This window comes from Lissotriton vulgaris, chromosome 6, assembly GCF_964263255.1.
Source record: "Lissotriton vulgaris chromosome 6, aLisVul1.2, whole genome shotgun sequence".
Classification (NCBI taxonomy): domain Eukaryota; kingdom Metazoa; phylum Chordata; class Amphibia; order Caudata; family Salamandridae; genus Lissotriton; species Lissotriton vulgaris.
Genome location: NC_141694.1, coordinates 1,372,132,375 through 1,372,152,841, shown reverse-complemented (window position 1 = coordinate 1,372,152,841; position 20,467 = coordinate 1,372,132,375).

The following is a 20,467-nucleotide window of genomic DNA, read 5'->3' as shown; positions in this document are numbered from 1 at the left end:
AAAGTTTAGGGGACTGGACTTTGTATCATAAATAAAAGTCAACCAAATGTACAAACTTACCCTAATGTTTTTGGAATGGAGTTGGAATAGTAAACTGTAACTTTTCCACCCCACACACATTTATCAACTGTCCCTAGTGCTCCTAGGAATGGAATTTGGGTTTTACATTTTGACGCCTCCAAATGTATGGACTTTTCCCAATGTTTGCAGTGCTGGAGTTAGATTAGTGTAACACACCCCTTCCCTAAGTTATACACTTTCTACATTTGTTTGAGACAGGAGTTTAAATATTAACTCTGATATCCATAAATATATACTATTGACATTGTTTGTGGGACTAGAATTAAAATAGTAATTCCCATCCCAAGATTTATGCACTTTCCCCAGTGTATATGGAACTGGGGTTAGAACTGTTTACCTGATACCTCTCCCCCAAACCCCTTAAATGAAGCACGTTTCCCAATGTTTGTGAAACTTATTTACAATAGTTAATCACAGCCCCAAATGGAGTTAAAATAGTACATTTTACGTTCTCGAATTGTTCACTTTCCCCCATGTTTGTGGAACTGGAATTAGAAAATCTCTAATCCTCTCCATTTTTCCACTTTCCCAAATTTCTGTGGCACAAGAGCCAGAATAGTAACTGTTTCCCCTTCAATTTTTCAACTTTCCCTAAGGGTTGTGAGCCTGGAGTTAGAAAAGTAAATGTTAACTCCCACTCCCTGTTGTACTTTTCCTATTGTTTGTGGGACTGGATCTAGAATTGTAAATTTCACTACCCAATTTTATATATTTTTTATAAACATGAATATATTGCAGATACATTGGGGAAGTAAGATGTATTGTTATTGCCTGATTAAAATTAATATTTAATAGATAAGAAGCAAAAAGTAATGTTGCAATAAGATGTATATTGTTTTATATACTTTTGTAAAATAATAGGTCATTTTTTAAACAATTAAAGTGTATACATTGACTGAAGAAAAAAATGATAACTTCAAAAAAATATTTAATAGGATTGGATAGAAATAGCAAACAGGTATAGAATTCTGAATATTATATAGTAGAAATAGTTGATAAATTAGATACTTTTAGATGTATAACAAGCCTTTTCTTTTTTAACAACATTAATAAAAGTATTAATAGAAAACATGAACCTATTTTCTTTTGATAAGAAATCTATTAAAAACATGTTTTTGTTATGTCAATTAACTATTATATAAGTCCTAGCTGTAGTGAAAATACAGCCCTTTCCTGGCTGGAAGGGGACTTGGACAAGTTTGTGAATATTCACAAACTTGCACGTTTGAGGTGGTTTATACATTTCCAAGTCTTTCCACATCTACTCAGGGCCAACCTGAATCTTACCCCTTGAGTAAGATTTATGGGGTGGTGATTTTCATTAAATTGGCTTACACCTACTGAAAAGCACTTTGTGAACTTCTGGCAGTGTAGTGAGGTAAACGTGGTCAGAAATCTGCTGTTCTGACTGCATTTACTTTTGTGAGTAGGCTAGTGTTATTGGGGTTGGTATGTGTATAGCTACTTTATACATGTTTGCTGTAATGATATTTAACTTTATAGGAATGGTGTTGTATCTTTTAGATACTTCCATAAAACCTTTAGATCTATGCGTATCTAAACATAATACCATTTGTTTTATTTTACATATTTTATTTTTAACTTGGGTTGTATGCTTATTTTTTAAGTAATGTAGGCTTTTTCTGTTGTATTTTTCAATCACTATATGTACATTTTAAAATCTTTATGATATAGCTTCATCAGCTTTTTTATACTTCTTCTTCCAGTATTTCTGAGGATGTTGCGATTTAGTGCATTTCTATTGTTACTTATTATTAATAATAATGTTGTTTGTATGTTTTTGTTGTTGGCATTTTGTAAAAAGTTAACATTTGTTTAGTACATTTTTATGCAATGATATTTGTGTATCATGATATGTTTGTGGTTAATATTATGACATCCAATCCTCTCTAATATACACACAAAAACACATAAATTAATGTTCTTAAACTGACACCTGCTGTCCATCCATATAAACCTTTCCAGATCCACTCCTTTACCCTGACTGTCACAGGAGTTGTAAAGTTCCATTTATACATTAGCATACATAATAATACAATCTCAGATATCCACATGTAACCACAGAGCTCTGTATGGTTCCCATTTACAAAGATTGCATAACCAACAGAACTGCAATAAAAAAGGCACCACAAGTATGACGGCAGGCCAGTAAGTACTCTTCAAAATTCAGCTTACCATAAAGGAAGAAACCTTGCAATGATCTGTAGGAAAACAAAGCGACCATGGCCCAGCCCAGATTTACAACTGTTTTGTGGTGGGTTTGTGTTACTCTTGTAATGCTGACCTGACATAAAAACATTTTCATGATTTACTAACCCTAAGCAAATTGATATTTGCATTGGGTTGAAAGAAAAAGCAACACAAACCAGCATGAAGCACGGCTTGCATTACTATTGCATCAAGGGGGTGTTCCATAGGTGGTACATGGGCATCCCATCCTACCACCCATGGTTTCTGACATAAAATCCTATCTGCTAACAATTGAAGTCAGGTTTTTGTGCCAAAAATGAATGCTAGCAGGTATTAAACTGATACATGCTTTACGTGGAGTGGTGTGCCTCACTGGTTAGAGGTGGCAGACCCGTAAGCAGAGGACGGCCAGGGACCGGGGTTCGATTCCCGACGCGGCAGGGTCGTGGACCAGGGTCAGCGGGCTTGATAATTCTCGCCTCGGTGCCTACTCCAGTCAGGGACCACACTCGGCAACTCTGGGCATTAGCTTGCCTCATCTTCACAACTGCCCCCCCAGACCGCCGGGGATGCTTGGCCGCACCTTAGAGATACCCATTAGGGACCATCTCTCAGGGTGAGCCAGGACGGGTTCCCCAGCGGTCGAAGCGTGGAGATACTCCTCCGGGAGTCGATTCTAGCACTATATAAACCCACAATTAAATTAACTTTCCCCTTTCTTTTCCAACTTTGCAGGTATGCTGCTCTCTACAGAACACAATCAAAGTGGAAAAGGCTGTAAAGTGAGTCTAAGCATTGTACTTTGTACTGGAAGAGTACCCTTCCGATACAAAACCTATTCTGGGCTCACACAGACACTGTGTGCACAAAGGTGTGTGTGTGTGTGTGTGTGGTGTCTGCAGCATAATTCTGCGCCAGTTCTAGGGAGAGAAGATAGTGTCATGCCTCTGTAGATATTTCTATGTCCTTCTTTTTCGCTCTTTCGTAACCAAGGACATCAGCTTTGGTGCTGCTTTTCATTGCATGAGAGATTTATACCTCTGGCCCAAGTGTTTAATTTAGGTTTTGACAGATATAGATTCTCAAATGACTCTCACGTCAGCCTTTCAGCAACCAGCTTACAGTGATGGCTGTGTTTCACTGAAAAGGGAGGGATGACTGTCACTCATTTTCCCAGTCTGGATCTGAGGCATGGTGGGCTCCAGCAGAGAAAAGTGTGCCATTCCTATGGAGATCCGACCACCATAGTTGTAACACTGGTGCGGCAGGCCCTGACCACTCCGCACCTCCATCATGAGTTTGGCGGTCATATGGCCCACCCTATTTAGGGCCTTAGTCCATCAGGTAGGGAGATCTCGATTTATGGTGGGTTAGTCGTCTGCAAGTGGAGCATGGGCCAGCTCCTCCACTGGCATGGTCAGCTGGAGGGTCTCATTATACGTTTGGTGGGCAAATCCAGTTCCTATTTGTAAGTTTTAATTAAACATGCCACTTCCGCAGTATCTCACTTTTTGAAACTTTCAGAAATTGCACTCCCTAATAGGATCTCTGACCATCAACATTTTACAGCAGACTTTCAATTTATGTCATCAAAATAAGTTCTGACAACCATTTCAGAATATTACCGCAAACAGCGAAGAATTTCCCAGGTTCCCTATTTCTCAATTAACAGGTTAATGATTCAATAATTGTATGTTTAAACATTTTATCCAAACTCCTAATGTATGTCATACATATTTTGACACCATCTTCATTACACTTAATTTGGGTAACTGACTCTAAAACATTCATAAATATGTTATGTTCATATTCACCATTGATTTTTCATTAAAGAAGAGAAGACCACTGGTTATTTTTTTTACAGAAACCTTTGTTTCTGCCAGGTACGATTTAGAATTCTGAATTCATGTGCCTACCCCCATATTTAAGAATCACCCTGCAAAATGTCTTCAGAGAAATTATTTTCCATATTGCAGCTGTCATGCATGTTTCTAAGGTGAATTGTTCAGGTATGAATATTAAACAGTTCTCTGCTTATTGGTTTATAATGCTGTTAAATCTGTTTAATTTTAGGAGACATGGTTTTTGTGCTCCTTCTAGTTTCAGGGTAGTTTATTGAATAGTAGACATAATTCCACCAAACATTTGATTCCTGTTTATCTTGAACTAATCAGAAGACAGGTTTTCCTCTGAGCTTTGGTTGGCTAGTGATCTTTATTAGGACTGCTTATTTAATTACATTTATAATAGGAATAAAATGGAACCTATTTCGAGCTTGAAGGAGAATTTGTGATGTTTTAAGTTATGCCTTTCTCATTATACTTTTGTAGAATATATTTCAAAGATTAATGTTGAAGTTAACTTTACAGTTGGTGAGAATTTGTTTTTTCCCTTAGCTTCTTCTCTTTTTTTTGTCTCTTTTTTGGTTCTCTCATATTTTGCTTGTTTATGTTGGCTGAAAGATTGGTTGTATCTTTTTTGTTTTGTGTTATCATGTATATCTCAGACGTGTGTTTGTTTTTCGCATAAGTATTCTGGAATGTTGCTTTGCTTAAAAAGATGAAAATCCAATAAAAATATTTTTTTATAAAAAGAATAAAATGGAAAAAGAAATATCTAACACCATAATTTTATAAACACTGGACCCTCGATGCATTAGACTTGCCCTGAAAAATTATCTCTAGGAATTTAGTTCACGTATTGTAGTTATTAAACAGAGCTATGAGTAAACCTGTCCTCCTATGGGAATATCAAAGGTGTGTTGTTTAGTAACTGTAAGGAAATGCCTCTTGTTTAATGATCAACCCTACAGTTTTGGACTGGTGTTGTTGTTTTTTTGACTCTGAGAGTACACTGAGGTCTGCTAACCAGACCTCTGTGCTAGTGTTCTAACCCTTCACAAAATGTATGATGAATTGGCTACACCAATTGACACAAGGTAAGTCCCTAATATATGATACAAAGGGTACCCAGGGCCTTTAAGTTAAACTACCAACTCAGGACTGTGTGACAAAGTGCAACATGGCTCCCGGCCTGCGACTGCAGCCCAGAAGAGCAGTTTTCAACTGATCTTTCCACTTAACCATTTAAACCAAAATCAAAGTCCACACTTCCTGAATAATACTTCCTGAATAATATATTTAAGTCTACCCTAAGGAAGGCCTTTTGAGTCGTAAGGCAGAAAGCTATATATAATTAAGTAGGACACATATCAAAACATGTCCTAATAGTAAAAGCCCCAAACTGTCATTTAAAAAAAAAAATCTTTTTATCTAAAAGAGCAGTTTTAATTCAAGCTGGTACATTTTTTTGTTTCGGTTTATACAACTTTATGCAATCTGGTTATCATAGAAGAGACAGGTATTATTTACTTTCATATAAATTTAGGGTACGCCATGATCAGCATGCATTTGTTCATCAAGAAGGGGGGGTAAGGGAAACAGGTGGAGCACAGATATCCCCGCGACATTCATTCCATTTAGCCTATATGTGCGATATTCTTTGGACAACCCCTGGAGATACATACAATCTTTTCCCGAAACATACACTAATCCATATCCCAAACTGCCATTTATATTGCGGAAAGGCCTGTAGCCACATTGGCAAGTACAGAGGATAGGGCTGACAAATAAGTCCTGATTACATCTAAATGAGACTACTAAAATGGGTACTTCAGGGTATCAAATTAATCATGGCATTAAACCGGACTTAATGTCCAAGTCAAAATTAAAGTCACTTTTAAGCAAAAATAACTTCTACAAAGCTGCACACTGTGGTCACGTTTTTTCCTCTGGCCATTCACAAAGTCTAGCCAGCCAGTCAGACTCTTGGGGAGGAGTGTAAATGACTCCCAAGTACAGGGCAAATAGAGGCCTGTTGCAAAGAGAGGTGCTGCTTCCCCCCATAGGAAGCCACACAAAGTGTTGGCCCAAAAGGTAAGCTTCAAAGGAGAAGCCACCTTTGATGTTCATTTGGCAACCACACTCCAGAGGGGTTGCCCTTTGAACAGGTAGATGGACTAGCAGCAGGAGCAGAGAGGGAAAACAGTTGCCAAGCCAGTATTTCAGTGAGCATATTGCCCACAGGTAGCAACACCTCTAGGGCAGACTACCAAGCTCCCCACACCAAGAGAGGGGCTCAGACATCTTGGGAGTGGGCAGCATAGGGCACACTAGGATAGCTAACATACCACACATAGCCGGAAGTGTGGTACCTGGTAACCCATTGGTTAGGGAACACTTCCTCCCCTTAGAGCACTCTCTGGGCATAAATATGGCACCCTGAACCTCATATGACATCAGGGCTGGAGAGAGGACCAAAGAAGGAATGCCCTGCTAACCCTTGACCTGGAAAGAGAGGCTGCACCAATCACTGGACTGCACCTAATGCTCCTTGGGCTAGCAATGAGAGGACTGTGCCAGTGGTTCCTGGCTTGTGGAAAAGTCAATCCAGAACCCCAAATAGAAAAGGTGAACCCCAAGAGTCATTCGTCTGACTTCCTGTTCAAGCACCAGAGCCATAAAATCGGAAGTATTCAGTTCTGGCTTGTTAGTAGCCGATTTCATCAAATCATTGCTAACTGCCAATGTGCAGCCACGAAGACAAATCCTCTGCACTCAAAAGTTGCACCTGAGCCCAGTAGATCCAAGAAAGTCATGTGTAGATTGAGCTCCAAAGATGGACACCAGCCTTCACCAAAGGATTCTGCTGGACCTTATGCGATCAGAGTCTAGTAGCCCAGTCGTAACCAAACTTCTGCTGTATCAAAGAGTGCTTTGAGGGACATCGACTCAAATTGCCACACCTTAACTTTGGACTGATGAATAACCCCCAGAAGACCCTTGTGAACCCCGCAGCACCTAGAACATATTTCAGGATTCTCGGCATCTTGTATAATCAACACCAGGGCATCTCTATTGAAATCTATGGCAATCCTTGTGTAAAGTGTGGAACTGGACTTGAAACTGCTTGGTGACCAGGCGACAGTCCAAATACTTCATAATGGATCCCCTGATCTTCTCCTTGGTTGAACTGGATGCTTAGTGAGGGCCAGAGTAGTCAAACACTACTCTTCAAAAACATTTTTAAACTTCCCAAACTTTACAGTTACCAATGCTTGTTTGTTCTTGAGTACAAAGTTGAGATTTACATTGTATTTAAAAATCTATATCTCCTGAACCCTCAATCAATCAATCAGCATTTATAAAGCACACTACATACCTGTGAGGGTCTCAAGACGCTGGGGGGACAGCTGCTACAGTTCGAAGAGCCAGGTCTTGAGAAGTCTCCTGAAGGATAGGAGGTCTTCGGTCTGCAGCAGGCGGATAGGGATGGTGTTCCATGTCTTGGCGGCGAGGTGGGAGAACGATCTAACGCCGGCGGTCACTCTTTGGATGTGGGGGACGGTGGTGAGGGCGCAGTTGGCGGAGTGGAGCTGACGGGAGGTTTAGAGGCTGAGTCGGCTGTTGAGGTAGGCAGGTCCGGTGTTGTGGAGTGCCCTGTGTGCATGGGTGAGGCCTTTGAAGGTTATCCTCTTGTTGATGAGGAGCCAGTGCAGGTCTCTCAGGTGGGGTGTGATGTGGCTGCGGCGAGGGATGTCGAGGATCAGGCGTACTCAGGTGGTCTGGATGCGTTGGAGCCGTTTCAGGAGTTTGGACAGTGCTCCTGCATAGAGTGCGTTTCCGTAGTCCAGTCTACTGCTGACAAGGGACTGGGTGACCGTCCTTCTGGTTTCGGTGGGGATCATGCGTAGCATGCGGAGGGTGTTGAAGTAGGAGGAGGAGATGGCGATGACCTGCTTTGTCTTGGACAGGCTGGAGTCGAGGATGACCCCTAGGTTGTGAGTGTGGTCGGTGGATGTAGGGGGTGATCCTAGTGCAGTCGGCCACCAGGAGTCATCCCAGGCCAAGGGGGTGGATCCGAGGATGAGGACCTCAGCTGTTTCCCATCCAGTCGGCAACAGCCTTCATTCCTTCGTGGAGGGTGGTTTTGGTGGTGTGGGGGTTCCTGGTGAGGGAGAGGATCAGCTGGCTGTTCTTGGCATAGGAGATGATGTTGAGGTCTTGCAGTCGTGCGTTGGGGGCAAACGGTGCCATGTAGACATTGAACAACGTTTGGCTGAGGGATGAGCCTTGGGGTACGCCACAGATGATCTTGGTGGCTTCGGAGTGGAAGGGGGGAGGCGTACGCTCTGTGTTCTGCCAGAGAGGAAGGAGGTGATCCAGTCCAGGGCCTTCTCTTGTATTCCAGCGTCGTGGAGGCGTGTTCAAAGTGTGCGGTGGCAGGTCAAGGAGCATTAGAGCCGCGGTCTCTCCGTTGTCAAGCAGGGTCCTGATGTCATGGGTGGCGGCGATGAGGGCAGTTTCATTCCTGTGGTTGCTGCGGGACAGGGATGGGTCCAGGATGCTGTTCCCCTTGAGGTAGATGGTCAGTTGTTAGATGACGGCCTTTTCGATGACCTTCGCCGGGAACAGGAGCAGGGAGATGGGTCGGAAGTTCTTGTGGCCCTTGGCATCCCCTTTGGGTTTCTTGAGTAAGGCTTTGATCTCTGCGTGCTTCCAGCTCTCCGGGAAGATTTCTGTCTCTAAGGAGATGTTGATGGTTTTCCGGAGATGGGGAGCGATAGTGCTGCTGGCTTTTTTTAAGATGTGATGTGGGCAGGGTTCTTCGGGGATCCAGAGGGGATGGTGTTCATGATCTTGATGGTGTTGTTGTCGCTGATGTTGGTCCAGGCGAGAAAGCGGTTGGTGTGGATGGTGGTCGTGGAAGTGGGGGTCTCAGTGGTTGCCGGGGTGGTGACGACGATGAAGCTGTCATGGATGTCTGTGATCTTGCAATGGAAGAAGGTGGCCAGCGAGTTGCATAGGTCTTGTGAATGTGGGTTGTTGTTGGTGTTGGAGCTGGGGTTGGAGAGTTCCTTTACAATGTTGAAGAGCTCTTTGCTGTTGTGTACATTGTTGTCTAGGCGGTCTTTGAAGGAGGTCCTTTTGGTGGATCTGATGAGGTGGTGGTGTCTGAGGGTGGCGTTCTTGTGGGCTGTGCAGCTTTCCGGTGTTCGTTCATGGATCCAGTTCTTTTCGAGTTTTCGGCAGGTTTGCTTGGAGGCCTGCAGATCTTCGGTGAACCAGGTGGTTCTCTTGCTGTTGTGGGTGTTGGAGAGCTTTTTGAGCAGGGCGAGGGAGTTGGCGCAGTCGTTGATCCACTGTCTGAGGGCGGTGGTTAGCTGGTCCTTGGTGACTTTGCTCCAGTGGCGGCAAGGTGTCTGCTTGGTGTGGTGGTGGGTTTCTGGAAAGTGAAGTGGATGCAGTGGTGGTCAGTCCAGTGGAGTATTGTGGTGCGGTTGAAGGAGACCTGGGAGCTTGCTGAGAAGATGGGGTCAAGCGTGTGGCCGGCGGAGTGGGTGGGTGCTGTCACATATTGTCTGAGTACGAGGTTGGCAAGGTTGTTGATCAGGGTGGAAGAGTTGGCATTGTTGTTGTTCTCGAGGTGGAAGTACAGGTCCCAGAGGAGAATGTAGTCAGTGGAGGCGAGGGCGTGAGTACTGATGAGGTCGCGATGGAGTCACTGAACTGCGGTTGAGGTCCAGGTGGTCTGTAGATGAGGCTACCTCTGAGGGTGGTAGTGGGGTCGGTGTGGATCTGGAAATGTAGGTGTTCGGCGGTGGTAAGGGTGTCGTTGGTGTCTGTCTAGATTTTGAGAGTGTTTCTGTGGGCGATGGCAATTCCTCCTCCTACTCCATTGGTGCGGTCACTGTGGGCGATCTTGTAGCCTTCCGGGATGGCAATGGCGATGTTGAATGCCGAGGAGGGATTCAACCAGGTCTCCATCAGGAAGGCGACGTCTGGGGCGTTGGTGTTGAGTTGGTCCCAGAGTTCAACGGCGTGTTTACGGGCGGAGCAGGTATTGAGCAGGATGCATCTGAGGAAGTTGGGTTCTTAAGTAGGTGGGTTGGCAGGCCTGATTCTGGTGAAGCTGCAGTTTTGGCAGGAGAAGGGTCCTTGGGTGCGCTTCAGGGCGGCCAAGCAGCAGGTGTGTGATCGTCCGGCGTTGAGTGCATGGAGGGTACAGGAGTCGTAGCGGTGTCTGGTGTCGTGGCGCTTGCAGGGACCAGGTTTCCTGGCGCTAGGCCCGGACCAGGCATGGACGGTAGCAGACAGGCTTGCCTTAGGCGCGTATTCGGCACGCCAGCGGTGCGCCCACTGTGCGCGTCCGCTGCGCGGCCTCCATATGTGGGGATGTGGGAGGGACGAGCAGCTGGGAGGCAGGAGCGGGGTGGCAATTGGGATTGCAGGGGGGCAGGCCGCAGGGGTGCAGCGGCAGGAAAAAATGGGTGGCGGGAGGAATGGGCGAGGACCGGAACTTGGGAGGAGCGGGATACAATATGGGAATAGAAGGAAAAAAGAAAATAATCAGGCACAAGAGAGAGACAAGTTAGGCAGGGCAACAACAGTTTAACAATGCAACAATGCCTGTGCGGGCAGCGAGGAAAACAATATTGGAACAGATGGAAAAAAGACAATAATCGGGCGCAATAGGGAGACAAGTTAGGGCAGCAGCAGGTTAACAATGCAGCAAAGTGGGTGCGGGCAGCGCGGGGAAACACCATGGGAACAGATGGAAAAGGCAATAATCAGGCACAAGAGAAAGACAGGGCAACAGCAGGTGACCAATGCAACAATGCTGGGTGCGGGCGGCGAAGCAGGCAAGGCTGGCAGAGCTGTGCATCAGTGTGTGGAGCAACCTGCCTGCGAGCATTGAACTCTCCAGTGGATTTCGCTCATCTTGGTGTTTTGGTATCTAAACATCAGCAAAACAAGTTAAAGTCCCTGTTTAAACCGTGGCAGGCTAGAATGGCTGAGCAATAAATGCTAAAAGGGGTCAGAGATAGGTGGAAGAATAATTATCCCTATCTTTTTAACCAATAAAAAATATACAAGTAAGGCAAAGTGGACATTAACACAAAGTCAATTCAAAGTGAAAATATACTCAGTAGGGCAATTTTTGTCGATTAAAAAATAATCATGAAATGTATTTATCACCTCCCAGCATGGGTTACATTCTAAAACATAATAAAAACATTTGATTAAAAACCACCAGCGGTGGTGAAGCAGAGAATCTATATTCAGTCAAAAGTGAAAAAAACAGTTGACACAGCGTTTCGGTGCTTTCTAGATCTTGACACCTTCTTCAGGACATTTGCAACATTTTGACTCAGTATCTATAAAGTTAAAACAATACATTTTTATTTTCTTAAACGATTTTTTGAGAAAAAACACAACAACCTTGTATTGCCACTGCCTCACTCAAGCTTATACATAGCTAGTATATCAATTTTGTACATGATAAACAACCCCTTAGTCTCTAAATGAACATCTCATCATGGAGCAAAACAAACATTCTAAAACTTAATCAAATATATATAACAGTTGTTATTAATATTGAAGCTGCCTTCCATTTGGGTCATATGGCTATACTCCCAGATTTTTGCGCATGTATAGATTGTTAAATCATACCTGGTTTTTTGTGGGAAAGGATTTAAATTTCTTTCCACATAGATTTAAACTTCTTGTGCGATTGATATTTCTCAGGCTGTTTCAAAACAAACATAGGATACTTCTTAATCGTCCATCCTATTTTGACAATGAAATTTTTTTATATATATATATCCTTATGACCATTATCGAATTGATTACCTTAACTGTCAATGGGATAAGCCTCTGTATGCATGGAGGGGCCACCGTCAATAGCAGGAATAGCTACTCGGATTCTTTGGACCTAAATATACAAGTATCACATGTATCTTGATTTTCTAGATATGTATACATGGAGGCTGTTGATTAATTTTTAGCCGTAAGATGACCAAGTCTACTAACCTGTTTATAATGTTAGGTAGGTCTTGTCGATTTGATAAAAATGGTGATAATCTCTTTATTCAAGTCTTCACTTTCATAGTTTGATGAAGGAATCTGTACATAGGCAACAAAGAATATTGTGCTCAGAATCCCTCAACCTCTATATCTGTGTATTATAGACTGTTATTGTAATTCTATGCTTTAGTATCTAACTATGGGATTAGGGTCGCAGTATGCCTAGTATAATCGCGATTAATAAAACATCATGCCGACTCGCCCCTGGTGACGTGAATAATCTAGTCACAAAAACGATGTATGCATTTAGAATACCTGGCTCAGGGTAAATTCAACATATGACCCCAATTGTGAATAATAGAATATTCTATCCCAGTGGAAGGTATTTATACCTCCGAAGACAAATGAAAGGCAATAATGCCATTTTCAAAAAACGGGCTCGTGGTAACTTAGACATTTAAATCCAAAAGTTCTTCTTTAATGGGCGAGGGTATACTCAGGTTCTCCATGAAGGAGTGACCGGAGTACCCATATGGACGGTCAGTAGACGGTCCGCATGACATTACAAAGTGTCTAAGGGGTAGACATGAGCTGCCGTACGTCCCTAAAACTTTAATCAATATAATCTACTTTTATAAATTGATGTCCCCTTGAACTTATCTCCCATCACAGGGGCATCAAAGGTGTAAACATTTGAAGGAAAAGACAACATGAAAAGAATAGGTTTTAGCCAGAACATCAGCAAAAGGTATCTCTGCTACGGCTGCATAACAAAAGTTAGGTAATTGGTGTCAGTATTTTTTAATGTGGGTGTTAAATTGTATTGTTATTACCCTAGTCTTAGTACAATTAAAAACCGACCTCTCTCTCCTGCATTTTTCTATTAATAACTTTTTCAGTTAAACCTTAGACACAGTAGTACATGTAGCTGGTCTATCAAATGAAACTCCCATACCAATTGAATACAGGTTATTATTTATATAATGGGGCCATTTATCTTACTTAATCCATCTAGGCTTAAGTAATCCTGTACATTTTCCTGAGTTAACTTTAGTATATCTCTTTTCCAGATAGAGTGCCATACAAAGTATCGGGAAGAACTAATCTCTTCCGAATACAGAGTACATTAAATTGAGAATGACAGATATAGATGGAGCAGGATTGAGGAACACATACTAACCTCTTTAAAAAAGTATCTATTGGCTGTTCCCCACACAGCTGCCCCATAGGTGGCAACAGAAATCGATTTAGCCAAGTAGATCTTTTTTACTATTACAATAGTTTTAGAACTGATTTTGTTTTTTATAAAACCAAACAAGGCTCCTATACTTCTTTCCATAAGATGGGTTCTGTTCAACACAATTTTCTGCCATGTATTTTTTTAGTCAAAAAGTATTCCCAGATAAGAAAAGGTATCCACCACCTCCAGTCTTCTCCCTTCTATGATCAATCTAGGGTTTTTTTTCTTTTTAGTCTAGGTCCTTCCACCTACACATAAGATTTTGATTCATCAACACCCAGGCTCGGGTTGTGCATAAATTTAAAATAGGAGGTTATTAAACTCTGTAATGCATTACCAGTACTGGTCAATGGGACTGCATCGTCCTCATACAAAAGTATTGGGACGGGAATTTAACCAACCAAGGGGACATTCCGTGTGAACCTGATCAAGTTAGCTTCTATGGTGTTAGTATATAAGGAGAATAAAAACGTTGCAAGGACACAACCCTGCCTCACTCCTCGGATGATCCCAAAGTGGCTTGTGCATTCACCCTGCCTCCTGCAGCGAACACAGGCTGAGGACACAGAATCCACTCACCGATAAAATTGATTATGGACTTGTCAACGCCCATGCATATCATTAATAACCAAAGTTTTACATGAACCATGCAATCAAAGGCAGCTGACCAGTCCATAAAGGCCCTATAAAGATGACTTTTCCTTGCCCCAGTTAACTTGGCGATTAAGAAATTTTAGTTTAAATATTGACCGATTGTGCCCTTTTCCCTTTCTAAAACTGTGTTGGGCAGTAGATAGGATGTTTCTTTCCTAAATCCAAATTTCTAACGCATTCAGGAGTAAATGACCCATTCATTTTGCTGTACTATCCAGAGGGATATGGGTCTGTAATTCTTAGGATTATACATATCCCCCTTTTCAAATATTGGGATAATTATAGTCTTCTACCAAGAATTGGGAACTCTTGTTTGGGTTAGAACATTAAAAGCATTGGTGAGTAAAGCGGCCCAAAGATCCTGATTAGATAAAAAGAAACCAATAGGGAACTCATTGGGGCCACAAGCCTCCATTGTATTACACTGATTCAGGGGGTGTCTCATGTAAGCCAAGATAAATGATAATGAAGCATTATGATAGGTTAAATAAAGTGGGTGACTCAGGTGGTTCACTCTCTGAAATCCCAAACACTCCTTTGAAGTGAGCTTCCCAAGTCTCCTCACTTATGTGGAGATTCTGTGTTATCTCTCATTCATCCTTCAAAAACTGGGACTTAATTACCTTCCAGAAATCACTGCTGGTTTTTGATAATGCTGCTTATTGCAACCCATCCCAGGCTTCTTCCTTTAGGGTCCTCAACCTTGTGGCTCTTGCTTCTTTGTATGAGCAATGTAGCATTTTTACCAAAGCCTTATCCATTGGTTTTGCTATAAGAGCAGAGTGAAGATTCTTCAGGGCCTTAGAACAGGCATCATCAAACCAGCCTACCTTACTACAGTGCCTCTGTGAACCCGGGCACGTAAGATTACGGTGGACTTCAACCAAGATATTTTCAAAGCTAAGGGAATTAGCATATGTGAGGGATTAGAGTCTAAAGACAAATGGAAATTTACTTGGTGCATTTTAGTAACCACTGTTTGGTGTCAAGTGTCAATCTTATCCCATTTCAATACCACCCCATTTTTTCTTGCAATTACAGGTTTAGGCATTCTTCGGTTACAGTTTCCACCATGGGTCCATTCCAAGTTAAACGAGATTGATGCATGATCACTGTAAGGCCAGAACTTAGTATTAACGCACAGTCAATCGTAGAAGTATATCTCCTGGAAGAGAAGATTATCTAATTTGCCCTATTCATCTTCCAGTGAGTTTATGATGTCCAAATTATTGATTAAAAGTGGTCTATTTAGAGCGTTCCCATAATCATTGTGCCTAAAGTGATCAATTGACTCATTAAAATCCTCATTCAGACCACAAATCGAGGATTCCACCCAGGTACAATTATGGGCATTAAAATCACCCAACCATATCATATCATATCAAAAAGTTTATGGTGGGATTCAGTCAAATTATCAGCATCCTTCTTGATTAAAATTAGTACAGATTCCATTCTACCATCAAGGTCATTATTATAAAAATTAATCAGGATCCAATCCCTCTCATCACGACACTCACATAGCAGAATATGAGAATGTCATGTAGATAGGCTTTGCCTTTACACTGTGTTAAGTTAGCATGAGCTTATTAGGAGTTTAAACGCCATTTTACCTCTCTGCTGCTTTTGCGCACAGGACATATTGTTATTAATGCTTTGAGCCTAGCAGAATATTTTGCTTCGCACGAGAATTTGTTTTCCTATAGTATCAGCTTTGCTTGGTAAGCTATGTCTGAACAGTGAGTGCTGAGGCCTTCAATGGTATTTCAACACAGCGGTTGTTGTTCGGTCTGATCAGCGCACGTCTTAGACATAACACATAGGCAGCTGTGGCCAACTCTGGCTTTTGGGGCGTTTAAAAATGCACTGCGCAGAGCATGCACACACACTTGATGAATATCAGCGTGCAGAGAGTTGATGTAGAAGATGATGTGATCCCTTCTACTAAGACCAGAGGTATGGGGCTGCCCTACTAAAACCCAAATAGAAATTCTATAAGATAATATAATATACTAGCAAGGGAGGGTAAGACTGAGGTTCTATTTAGCCCTTTTCCCTTTAGCATTTTAACAGGCTTTCACCCTTTGTATTTTATGGGCTAGTAACTATGCAGATAACCTTGTTGCTTATAATATGTTTGCTTGTATTAGCCAAGATACTGCACTTGAGAACACTGCATTAGAAATATATATTTCAAACGTGCACATGTCTTCATTTACTCCTCGTTTTGGACTGGTATGTTAGTATAACGAAAGTGTGTTCATGTGTTCCACGTGACCTGAGGTGTTCTAAGTTCATGTTCTGGGTTGTCTAATCATTGGGGGTGTGTAAGAACTAATGAGACACTGATTGCTAGTCTGGTAGGGATAGATAGAAAATGCTTTATTCGATTTCAATATTATAAAACCATAAAAGCAAAAATTCATTCAGAAATATGCAAACATGTACAGATTAAAAACAGCTAATACATTTTCTTTTCCTCATTATACTTTTTAAAAAACCAAACATGATTTCAACACAATTCTGGTAGGGGATTTTGGATACTAAGGTGAGTTTTGGAACACCCTAATTCACCGAGGTTCCAAGTCTCTATGCACAATTCTGTGTAGGAGCAGAATCCCTGTGACAATAATTTGCAAAAGTGTTTAAAAAAGAAACCATCTTATTCTTTGCTGTATTGGCTATCAAAGTAACAATTCCTCATCTAGAGCGCCCTGCTCTAGAGGCAATCGCATTTGTCTGGAAAGTGTGGAACCCACCATTGTGATGAGATTTGATTTCCACATTTCTTGGAAACATAGGATATCAAAGTTTTCGCAATAGCTAACCAATGAGAATTGTTCTTTTTAAGATTATACCCAGCTATATTCCACAGTATTATTTTCAAGGAAGTCGAGAGGAGTATTGGACTATTATTGTGCAGTGTGGAAAGTGTGCAGAGGGGTTAACTTAGGATGTAAAATAGAATTAGTAATAAGTCGCTAATAAAAAAAAACAATGGTAATGCAGAAATCTGTTTGTCAGTGTAGATAGAAATAGGAAGTATGCCTAATGAATTGTCAACCACCCACTGATTATTAAAGTTGATGACAATAAAATCTCCCCCTATTGATTTAGGATTTTTTCTATTCACTTTACTCGTCTGGCCATGATAATATGATTGTAGTGTTTAAAAATGCCCTTATGAAATTTAGACAGTCACTGTAAAACTTTATCCATTGGTTGAACCGTGCATTCATGCTGGTCTAAGCGCAACACAGGGACGTTTGCTAAAATAATAACCAAAGGACACGCTGCTGGGTTTAATTTAACCCTGGGCCATAGTGTGCGTAGTCACGCTATGCGAAGATGTTCTAGCACTACGCAAGCTACGCGTAGCTTCGCAAGTGTGCGTAGCTGCTTGTTGGGCCCGTTTGCAATGAGTTTTTCCTTTTCGGGAGCGTGTTATGCGTGTTTGGGGCGCTGTTTGCGTGCTCGGGGGATAGTAGCTTGTGGCAGAATGCGCTCTGCAGGGGTGCAGGTCCGGCAGCTTTTAGGAGAGGTGGAGGTGGCCGCCCTTGGTTTTTTTCATCCAGGGCCACCTCCCCTTGACCTTGGCAGCAGGCGGCAGGCCAGGCTCCGGTTACCCTACCCAGGAGAGTCACCGCCAGTGGACGAAGGTGTGCCGGGTAGTGTTTCGCTGCTCAGGGATTTAGCGCACACACAACCAGCTGGCCCACCGGTGGTCAGACATCCTGGACCGAGAGCAGGACCTGTTGGACCTGCTAGGTGTTGACGTCCTGGGGCTTGGTGAGTAGCTGATATATAGTAGTATAAGTATGTTGTTTAATGTTTTGACGAACAACGCGATTACTGGTGCTTAAATTGCAGGTAAATTACGTTTTCGAAATCTTCTGTGATTGTAGGACACAGGTGCTTGGTGCTACTTTTACTTGTTTGCAACTTTGCGCTAGCTTGGGCTGATTAATGTAAGAGTTTACTTTAGAGAACTGAAGTTAGTTAATGCTATTGCTAGAGAGAGTATAGTCCTTCCATTGTCCTTCTATGAAATAGTGGGGGATGGATACTAGGTTTACTTAGTATTAGTTAATATTTTATTTACGGTCTGTGTGACGCCTCCTCTGTCACTGAGTGCTGCTTACCCCAGTCCTCCGTAGAACCTTTTGTAGTTTGTTTAATGAGGTAGGCTTAGCATTGTCAGTCAGTTGCAGAACAACATCAGATGCAAGTTCGAAACCAACCAACAATTTGGTGTATGCACAAATTTAAGCATGTGTCCTCCATCTCATCTATGCATTTTTTAAGGCAAAAATATATTGGAAATGCAGACTTACTGAACAATTGGCCCGTCTGGAATAGGTGGTCTAGGTCAGGTGGTACTTAGGCGTCGTTAGTATTCTGGAATCAGAATGATTATGGAACATTTGATTAGTGTTCATAAATAAGTAGACGGTCTGTGAATCCTGCAAGCCAGTAGTCGATCTGATTAGATAGGTCAATTTTATTGCAGTTGTTCCCTAAAATGTTTTTTGAATATTTTTTTTAATGATTTATTTGTTTCACAGCACTCATTAATGTTTGTCTCTTTCCTTATTATTTCTTACATGATCAGCACCCAGGGGCAAGAAGATGGGGTCTGAGTTGGCGGGACAACCACCATAGGACCACTCCTCTACCGAGGGCCCTGCTGCTGGCCCCAGTAAGTGCTCCAGTGGTTATATTAACAATTATATTTCCCTAACTTTTAACACACCTTCTTTTTTCGAACTATTAATTATGGTTCCACTTCCTAATTCAATTTTTTACAAAAGCTTCTTTGAACTTGACTATCTGTTTCCAAATTCTGGTTATCTCTGCCTTTAAGTTCCTTCTAACTGCCTCTGCTATGACTCTCTGTACTACCACTATTAGTCTGTCTGTAGCTAAGCTTGCCCAGTTGGCCACTCTTTATTTAAGGTTTTCTGTTGAATAAAGCTCAGCTAGACCAATAGCTCTAGCCACTGTGTCCACTCCTGTATTTTGGGTTGTCCTCTTTAATCTCGAGGCTTTGATAATTCCCACCAAAAAAATGCCCAAGCAGATGTTTTACTAGTATTTTTGTTAGGATAGTAGTACATACTACTACTGTTGTGGAGATTCTGTACAGCCACATACTGAACTATGCACAAACAAATAGGATGTTGGTGATGGGAGGTTGGACCTTAACCACACCTCAGTCAGAACTCAGAACCCACAATCCCCTGACCGACTAGCTATACTGTCTCATTAGGTCCCGAACACCCACACAAAGATACCCAATGATTACACAACCCAGAACATAACACCCTTTTGCTCACTCACTTGTGTAAGTCCATAACACCACACCAAATACCACAGAATCTATGTGTAAGTTCAAAATGTTTATTTATTTTCAAACAACAAGCTTTGTACTCTGTTCTATGAAATTACTACAGGCAGCTTCAACATGTGAAATGCATAAGAATAAAACAGTAAACATTTGTTACAAGTGCATGATAGAAGACAAAAGATCGATTTGAATTCTGGGAGACCCCTCACCTTTGAACGTAGAAATACTGGTTACATGCATCATCGTAAGCTCTGCAAATCTCTGATTGTTTGTAGAAGGTCATCTGCTGCCTATAATGAGAAAAATGGTGCACGTTAGACAGTGTAAATCAATTATGCAAGCATTTTGCAGTCATGCCAAAAAGTGTAACATTATGGCTAAGCAATAGGGACTAACTGAACTCCATAAAAAGTGGCTTGTTTTCCAACCTCTTCACTTGTACGCAACACTCATGTGGCCTCAAAGGTGCCTCACTGCACAACAAGCTGCGAGGTAACATGCACAAAAGAGTAGACATGAATCTAAAATGGTTACATGGCTCAGGCTAACTTTTCAAAGAGTAGAGTAGGAGTAGAGATGACCCTAGGGACCATAATACTACTAATGTCTGTCTACTGACTCTACTCTAGTACGCAATTTGGACTAGTGATGATGTACGTTGTACTTTAACTGTTTTTTTTTCAATCTTCCTAGAAAGCGAATAAAATAGGGGGAGGTGGACAGGCATCTAAAAATGTGTAATTGTTTTTCTAGGCATACTACCAACCACTAGGGCTAGCGGGGCCTGCGACAATTGCAATACTGCCATTCCGGAGGGGGCAGGAGATGCGGAACCTGCAGGACATTCAGGGGAGAGCCAGCAGCAATGGTGGGCGGTGCCACTAAGGTATATCCATTACTTATTGGCATTACTACTAGCTGGAAGGGGAACACTTCACTCACTGTACTGTAAGACTTAATAATTAAGTATGAACTTCAAGTTGTAGTGAACAATATACAATGGTTGAAGAAGACACCCTTTACTTAGCATTACCAATGCATTAGAAATAGCATTACCAGCGTGAGTTGAGT